The following is a 9,616-nucleotide window of genomic DNA, read 5'->3' as shown; positions in this document are numbered from 1 at the left end:
AGTTATGCAATAAGTCTAAGCGTGAGCGCGATAGAGATATATCCGTATGCAATAAGTCTAAGCGTGAGCGCGATAGAGATATATCCGTATGAGGCGGCTTAGATTAGTTTGTTATGTTTTAGACTTATGTTTTGGGCCTGTGCGCCAAGTTTGTTATGTTTTAGACTTATGTTTTGGGCCTGTGCGCCAATATGAGATTCTATATACTCTTGTGTTTTAGATTTTGGATCTTTTGGACATGTTTGAGGATATATATACTAAACAGTTCAGTTTTTGTTAGCCTGTGCATCTAGGCCGTGTTTTCTTACCTAGATGTGGCATGATACCCCTTAGGCTATAAATCGCTTCCGCTATGTTGTGTTGATAGTTGAGATAGGCAGCTTTGTGTTAAAGTTTTAGCTATCTCAGCTTGTGAAAAGTTGGGGTGTCACAGTAAAGTAGACGGAACTATTGAGAGGTATAAAGCACGGCTTGTTGCCAAAGGGTTTAACCAGGTGGTAGGGGAAGACTTCTTTGACACCTTCAGTCCCGTTGTCAAGCCCACAACCGTTAGGCTCCTATTTTCTCTGGCTGTCACTCACTCATGGACTCTCTGCCAGTTAGATGTTCACAACGCCTTTCTAAACGGCCACTTAATGGAAATAGTTTACATGAAGCAACTACCAGGTTATGAGGATCCGCTGCATCCTGGGCACGTTTGTCACCTACAGCGCATGGTTTAAACGCCTTCATGACTTTTTAATCACCATAGGTTTCTCACCCTCCAAGACCGACGTCTCCTTGTTTTACTACACGTCAGGAGATTCACGGGTCTATCTGCTTGTATATGTTGACGATATCATCATGATAGGTAACGACTCTGCTTTGGTTGATTCTCCACTACACAGTTTGTCTACAGCGTTCAAGATCAGGGATCTTGGCACACCTGGATTCTTTCTTGGCATTGAGACTTGGCCTTTAATGGAGGGTTTTTACTATCTCAGAAACGGTATATGCATGATATTTTAGTCAGGGCTGGCATGATTAACTGTAAGCCTCTAGGTACGCCAGCCGCTGCCACTCAGCCAGCGACTCCTAATCTTGAGCTCTTTGATAATCTGACGTAGTATCGACGCATTGTAGGTGCTTTACAGTACCTGACTATCACCCGGCCAAATTTATCCTTTTCTGTCAATCGTCTCTGTCAATTTATGCATTCACCAACTCCGGAACATTGGGGTTTCCTCAAGCGGGTGTTGCGTTATGTTAAAGGCACGCTGGACATGGGTTTGCGGGTCACTCCCTCATCACACTCCACTTTACATGCCTATTCTGACTCTGACTGGGCTGGATATCTGATAGACAGAAAATCAACCAGTGGCTATTTCTTGGGTCTCCTGGAAACAACACACAATTGCCCGCTCATCTACTGAGGCTGAATATAAAGGGCTAGCGGATGTTACTGCTGAGGTCACGTGGGTAGTATCCTTGCTTCGAGAATTACGTCTTCACTCTGGGCATCCTGCGACTTTGTGGTGTGATAATCAGGGAGCTACTTACATGGCGGCAAATCCGGTGTTCCATGTCAGAACCAAGCATGTTGAAGTTGACTATCATTTTACTTTCAGTGCTAGGGGGTATGAATCTATTGATGGTTGTGATAATGCTTCCTCTCATTCTTGTTAAATTTTTGGTGATGTTTGTGAGGATTGTGATTGTAGGGATGGAGAAATGGTGGATTGTGATGTTGAGGGTACTATGTAAGATGCTTGAGGTTTTCACTTTTGGCAACAATGTTGAGGATGAAATGATTGGAGATGATGTAGACGTGATGAGAAAATGAGAGTGGTGAGAAAATTAGAGTGATGAAGAAAATGGGGAGAGTGAAAAGAAGAGTGTGAAAAAGAGGGTGCTTTGAAAGTTCTTGAAGTTGCCACTTTTGACAACAATGTTGGTGGAGAAAAGGTGGTTGAGGATGAATTGACTGGAGATGAAATGGGGAAATGTGAAGGAGTTGAAAATGAGAATGTTGAAGAAAAGAGGGGGAATGGTGAAAAAGAGTTTAAAGAAGTTAAAAATAATGTGGTGTTTGTTGATGTAAGTGCTTTGTTTGAGAAAAATAATGAGAGAGGAAGAGAAGAAACGATGGGGAAGAGAGTACAAATCATTCTTGAAGGAGTAAGCTTAATTCTTGATGCCATTCTTGGGATGATTTTGAAAGGAGTTGTGCTCTCTATATTTGTGGATGAGTCTGAGAATGCCTAGCATTTACAGGCATATCTCAAAGCTAAAGCAGACGGGGCGCATGGCTTGGTCCCAATTCTTGTGAGTTTTGATGGATAACAATAGTTGCATCTAGCCAAAAACGTTAAACATGGTGTTTCTTGGGAGGCAACCCAAGTAATAATTTGAAAAATTAAAAAGCTTGAAAAATATTTATTTATCTCTTTTGATTTTTGTACTTGTTTTGTTGTTTGGTGTGTTCTTTTTAAGCTAACATTGTAGGGGAAGTCACTAAGGAGCTTCAAAGATCAATTGGGAGAGAATTTGAAAGCCAAAATGGGAGAAGTACACATATGGGGCACGTACGAGTGGCGTACGCTTGTACGCAGCCTAGACCACCTCCGTGGAACTTTTCATGGAACCTACTGTTCCCAAACCACGAAGTGACCATAATCATAGTGCTTTTCGTGGAATCATTCTATTCTTGAACCACGTTTTTCCCATGAGCGTGGCCCGGGAAGGGCACCTACGACCCATGTACGCATGTACGGACCTTTTACACTACTTAGTTCATCAACATCTCCATTCATTGTTTCTCTTTGCACTTCTATTTCACTCCTACCTCACTCCCAAACTTCAAGCAACACTTGTGAATGCCCAAGGTACCCTCGAACGTCATTTGTGCACCATCCAAACACCAATACTCATGCTTTAATTCTTCCATTTCATCCAATGAAGGTAAAACTTCCTTATTCTTTGCAAATTGGATTCTTGAGTTGCATTCTTGATGATTAATGAGATCCATGCTAGGTGTTTGTGAATAATAGATGGAGAACCTTGTGCTATAGTTGAATATTCTCTTTGTTCATATGTTGATTGGCTCATGCTTCTTGTTCATATCTTGTTCATTATAGTAATGGCATTGAGAGAAACCATTGTGATATTTGTTGCCTATCTTTTTGTTTTTCTTGTGAGTGTTGTGAACATCCTTTATTATATCATAATTTGTTGGTAGCCATAATAGGTTAGGATGTTAAGAGTGGGAGGTGAGCAAGAGATTGTGACCTCTCTATAGTCTTCTTTGTTTACAATTCTCCATATGTTTGCACTAGATGTTGTGTTCTTGAGGAGGCTTCATAAGGGATTAATGTGAGCAGTTTACGGCAACTGTGCTTGATTGATAAAATGGGAAAATCCCCCCTACTTTTGGTTGCTTGATTGCGCCCTAACTTTGTTCCTAAAGTGTGGAAACCACACCCTATTTACACTTATAAAGTGTGGAAAAGGCATGGTTCACCATTTGTTGTTTCATCGTTCACATGTTGTTGCACATTTTATTATTGATACATGTTGGAAATACTTGGTTTCTAATTGTTGTTCTTGGTGACTCAACCTTTATACTTGAAACTTGTTTTTCTTTGCTTTTGTTTTTCTATTTTAGTGTTTTTATTCTTAAAATCATATTTTCTTTTATTTGTTATATTGTTGCACTTTATAGGTGTTAGTTTAATGTTTTAGTTTGATGTTTGATATCTTTAGCTTGTTTTTGTTTTATTTTGTTTTCCATTTTACATTTGAGTCAGGCGAAAGACGTTAAACGTTGCGCTCTTGGGAGGCACCCCAAGCATTTGAATAAAAAAAAAGAAGAGAAAACCGCAAAAAGATTGTACATTGTGGGGAGTAGTTATACTCCATTGCACTTTTCTATTCTTGCTTGCACATATGCCACTAACCTTGTTGATTGTGAAGTTTGAATGACTTGATGAGGCAAAGAGTATGGATGCAACATTGCTCAAAAGGGATAAGCTCTACAAGGGGGTCCTCATTTCTATCCCTTAGTTTTAATATATGCCCCGATTTTTTTTCTGAAGTGGTGAAAAAGGATTATTGCACGTACACATTCTCTAGCATTCATTGTTCATCTACAAAGGTTTTTGTTTTCACACCCCAAGTCTCGTGCCCACTTCTAAAGTATGTAACGGGACATGCACTTTTGCTTTAACCCGTGCTCCTTTGTCCACCTAATCCTCAAAGCAACATCGAGGACGACGTTTGATTTAAAGTATGGAAAAGATGCACTTTGTGCTTTTTTGTTGATATCTTGACTTGTGAATGGTGTTTGATTGATGGTTGTGTGTGTGGATGGAGAGTGTGTCATTGTTCATAATATCTTGGAAATTTGGTTGGTGGTGTGCCAATAAAGTTTTTATTCTTTGAATATCCTTTGGAAGTTACCTCTTACACCAAGTGATGATTGCATAAAAACCAAATAGGTTTACATTTCGTGTGTGCTTGCATGTTATTTACCTCTTATTTTGTTTAGACTTTAGTTAAGGGTCTCTTGAAGTAGAAGTGTGTACATCTCAATCTTGGAATGATAATTGCAAATGAAGCCCGAAAATGGACTAAACTTAGTGAGGCATAGGGCGAAAGGTGAGCCTTGGTGTGGAGAAGTGAGAATCCTTTATCCATAGAAAAAAACATGAGGGGTTGATATGAAAAAAGAAAAAAGGCTAAAAGAATGGTCACTCCTAGAGGTAAGAAACGAGGAGAGCTATCTTGCTAGGATTTGAGGCAACTAGCACCGTCTTTGAAAAAGCGTAGAGCTCTCTACGTAAAGTCGGTTGTCCCAATGTCGTTATCCTACGAGATGAAAAAATAAGTGAGGAGGTGAGCCACCTCGTTAGGATTCAGGCACCCATTGTACCAATCTTTGAAAAATCTTGGAGCTCCATGTGAAGTCAGGTAGCCCGATGATGTTATCCTAGGGGGTTGAGAAGAAAAGAGAGCTCGCCTAAGCCATTGGCGAGGAGAGGCCCATGTCGTACCCTCACTTTACTTTTATGCTTTGGACTCGGGCGCTTTGGTTGGATGTTTTGGTTGAGGAGTGCACATCGTTCCCACTAGGTGCATTGGTTTAAAGGCCTTTGCAAAATAGGAGGTGAATCCAAATTGGTTGCATGCTTCGCAAGTCGGTGTAAAGAGTGTGTTTCCCTCAAGCTTAATTTGATCCATAGGGGTTTTTGTTTCCTTTGTATATTCCTTGAGTTGTATGACACATGGTTAACACACTTGCTTGATGGTATGAAGGATTTCCCCCTTTCAATTTTCTTACACAACTTTCTTGATTAACAATTTGCCTGTTGAGATTATCTTGAGCTATCTTTAGCACATATCTTCCTTGCACTAATTCATAGCTTGCTTGGGGACAAGAAAGAATAAAGTGTGGAAACTTGTGAGAAATACTAAAGATGTATGCTTTTATGGGTCAACTAGGGGTTGTGTTCTGTTTATTTAGAGTCCTTTGTGTTTGATTGATGATGGAAATGCTTAGAAATGTGCTAATATGTTGCAAAGCCCTACAAATGTGTACATTTTAGTGTCTTTGAAGGTTTGGAGTATAAAAGATGTAATATGGGCTTGAATTGGAGCATCCGGAATGAAGTGTAGTGGAGATACGCGTCCACGAAGCTGTCCACGTTTGTGGCACAGTCGTGGATTCAGAATAGAAAGTTTCACCGCCCAATCAACGTTCGTGGTGCGGGTATTTACTCAAAATGTTAGGGCGTACGGGTGTATGCAGCTCGTACGCCGCCCAAGCTACTGCGGCTATAAATTGCCCTTCGCGGGATTCTTGGAGAGGATCGCTTCATTATTCACTTTTCATTTCTTGTAATTTACAGAGCTTTTAGATTAGGTTTTTCTCTCTCTAGATTAGATTCAACTAGCTATGCTCCTATTCTTCAATTCCAAGTGTAAGAAGTGATCTAAAGTGTAGGAGAATTGACAACTCTCCTTGATTGTGGAGATATTCCTTCCAATTTGTATATTTGAAGATTGCAATTATGGTTTCAAGTTTGGTATTCATCTTACTTCATCTCCATTTCATCCTACATACTTTCTAGACTTCACTTCTTGCAGTTGAGCTTTAATTACATGACGAATTGTAGCTAGAATCTCTAGGAGTTGGGTTTGATGATCTAGAGATTATGCGTGCTTGATCTTCCAATGCTGAAGAGATGTGATTCTTGCAATTGTGTCTTAAACGCTTTTGTTGTGAATGAGGTTATGTGTTGATCCCTTTCACATTACCACAGAATGAGTGAGAAGTTTAAGAGAGTGGAAGTAGAAAGATATTGTGCTTTCATGTAAGTCTTTTGCTCATTTGTATTTCCTTGCTTTACATTTTGAAAGGCTAAAGTAAGGAATGAAGTGAAGACCATGTGTTTGTTAAAATGCTTCTTAGGACCATAGTCACGGAATGGTGCCCTATACCAAGAAAATCCCAGTAGGCCGATAGGTTAACGACACTTGTAAAGCCTCATGAAAGTTAGCCATTGCATTAAATCGAGTCCACCATAGCCTATTACATGCATAAGCTCAAGTAATTGGATCCAACTCCCTGTTTTACATGCTTTGTTCATTGCTGCCATGCTTTCTTTGCTTACTTCATACATTTGTTTTCCTTCCTTCACATTTTTACACATGTTTTCCTTTTGCACCTAGTTTTCTCTTGTTGAAACTCTCCCTTTGAAAGAATTGTACTTAATTAACTCCAATTTGTCATACTTTGAGAATGAGATCAGGGAGAATCTTCACTCTCTACCCCTAGTTTCCATCCATCGCTAACTACACCTTGTTACCTCACTACACCTTGTTACTCTACAGGGGCATTCCTCGTGCCACTTTTTGTACCGAATCCTTTTACTTGGTTCTGGTTCTTGCGAACCATTGGGTATGGGCATTCGGCCTTGAAATGTCCAGGCTTCTGGCACTTTTAGCATAGCATCTGTGATTACTCGGATTCACAAATCCTTGAGGTATTTGACCTTTCGGTGTGCCTTTGGCCAGATGAACTTGGTGTGGCCAAGTTGTCTTAGGACTTCTTCTTCCTCATGAACCTTTTAAACTTCCTAATAAACAAAGCAAATTATTGATCAGATAAAAAATAAACAGGGTTAGAATTTGATCTTGATGATGTGGATGGTTGCTGACTAGCAATAAGTGCCACATTCCTTGTCTCGGGTTCTACTTCATGTATGGGTTCTCTTTCAAACTCATACACCTTTAAAACACTAAATATCTGCATGGTGTGGGTGGCCTTGAGATCTCGATAATCTCTCATGGAAATAACTTTCATTTCCCATGATTTGGAAAGACCTCAGAGAATCTTGAGATTGATCTCCTTCTGTGCTAGCTCTTTACCGAGATCTGCCACCTCATTCAGCAACTTCATGAATCTGGTCTCCATTTCAGCAATGGACGTAGTTGCTCCCATTTTGAAATCCACAAACTTTTTCATGGCAATGGTGAACTCTTTCTCCTTCTCTTACTCATCACCTTCACCTATGAGCATGAGTGTCTCCCAAATATCCTTTGCAGTCTTGAACTTCCTTAATCTTGGAAACAACGACTTGTTAAGAGGCTTATAAAGGATGTCTCGCGCAATGTTATCCAAATTGCTACGATTGTGCTCTTCAAAAGTGTTAAAGGACTTGGGCTTGGAGATGAACTCGTGTGCGCCTGGTCCTTCTGCTGCTCGGTTGGTGCTTATCATCAAGATTTGTATGGGACCTTTAGTGATAATGTCCTACATCTCATCGTGAATAGTAGAAAGATGTGCCTGCATCCACACCTTCCAACCATGGGTGCACTCCCTCAACCAAACCCTCAACCCAACCCCAGGCTAATGAAAGACTTTGGTAGGCCCCTAGTAGGAACCTCACCTTCTTGTATAGTGCTTACTGATGCAGCCAGGAACTATGAGTTAAAAACGGTCCATTACAACCAGGTGCCGTCTTTTCACGGTTCAGCAAGCGAAGATGCTCTTACCTTTATTAGGGATTTCTACGGGATAGTCCAACACTTCCCGTTGAATGACTTGACCGAGGATGCACTGAGGATGAGGTGTTTTCCATACACCTTGAAAGATGCTGCAAAGACATGGTTCATGTCTCTCAGACCAGGATCCCTTCGGACATGGCGGGATGTGTATAACAAGTTTATCGGTAAGTTTTATTCACATGCTAAAACTGCTGAATTGAGAAGAAAAATTGCGACTTTTTCGCAAGCTGAAGGTGAACCATTCCATGAGGCATGGGAAAGGTTCAAAATGTTGCTCATTCAATGCCCCCACCATGGCTACCCATTGGAGCTGCAAAACCAAACTTTTTATGATGGTTTGACTCAAACCAGCCAATCAATGGTTGACAATGCGGCTAGAGGTGCCATGGGAGAAAAAACTGCGGAAGAAACTTTAACATTGTATGAAATGCTAGGGGCAAACTCTCAACAAAAAAGTATAAGGGGACGGACGCCAGGTACGTATGAAGTTAACTCAAATGCTGGGTTAGAAATTCAAGTGTCTGAGTTAGCAAAACAAGTGAAAAGCATGTGTTCTATGATGGGTATTGTAACACCCCAATTTTCAACTCTTACATTTATTACAAAATCCGTAATAAAACGCTGCGGAAGCTTACATCTTATCAGCAGAAAACTGGGTGCTACCGCCACACCTAAAGTGAATTCTATCACCTCTTTGACAACCTCTACTCTAAGTGCACAGGCTAAACTTACAACATCAATATACAACATCAACATCAAACTTAATACATATGGAAATAATTCTTCCAGGGTGTCTATTCTAGGATAGAGTAGACCTCAACCTATACCTCCATCCTATTCAGAGCTCATCGGACTACAAGGGCCGACGCTACACTGCATCTGATAAGGAAAACACATCGAAGTGTAGTTAGCACGACGGCTAAGTAAGGGAATCCGTTGTCACTTAAAAGTAGACAAAGGTTTGAAAACATAAATAATTTGGAAGTTCGTAAAGTTTTTACCCATGATTTGAAAATCTACCCGCAACCAAATGATTCATAGATAGTATAGTAGCATATACACGTTAAATTGTGTAAAGCTTTTCTCAAATAAGAATAATGGCATAACTGCCGCTCAAAATCAGTTTCATGTCTTTCAGACGAATTTGCAAACCTTCTCATTTCCAGGAATTTCATCATTTTCAAGATACACGCGTGAATTTTCACAACCATACTTGACATCTTCACAATATCCCATTTCTCAGACATCACTCGACTAGTTTCTTGGAACTAGTATCACATATCTCATCATAGTCATTGATTCAACCATTACTTGTGAAAACTCGACATAGTTTCATTTCAAAGTATGAGGCCTTATAGGAAATGTTGAATAGTTTCATTTCAAAGTATGAGGCCTTATAGGAAATGTTGAATATTTTCATTTCAAAGTATGAGGCCTTATAGGAAATGTTGAATATTCCCATTTCAAAGTATGAGGCCTTATAGGAAATGTTGAATATTCCTTGTCGTTGACCGATTGAACCTGGAACATGGGCTTGCGGTCATTACCCAAGTTCTTTTCTCGGTCCCTT

At 40.2% G+C, this 9,616-nt stretch overlaps 1 non-coding gene across 1 annotated transcript; it reads right to left on the bottom strand.

The window, feature by feature from the left end:
* Positions 1-8,239: 8,239 nt before the first annotated feature.
* On the bottom strand, positions 8,240-8,346 carry LOC116005379. Its single transcript, XR_004094960.1, has one exon. It is a non-coding gene; the product is annotated as a small nucleolar RNA R71 (small nucleolar RNA).
* Between the last annotated feature and the right edge of the window lie 1,270 nt (positions 8,347-9,616).

Source organism: Ipomoea triloba, chromosome 14 (assembly GCF_003576645.1).
Source record: "Ipomoea triloba cultivar NCNSP0323 chromosome 14, ASM357664v1".
NCBI classification, from domain to species: domain Eukaryota; kingdom Viridiplantae; phylum Streptophyta; class Magnoliopsida; order Solanales; family Convolvulaceae; genus Ipomoea; species Ipomoea triloba.
Note: the sequence above shows the minus strand (reverse complement) of the source record. Positions and strands in the feature narration are given on the sequence as shown.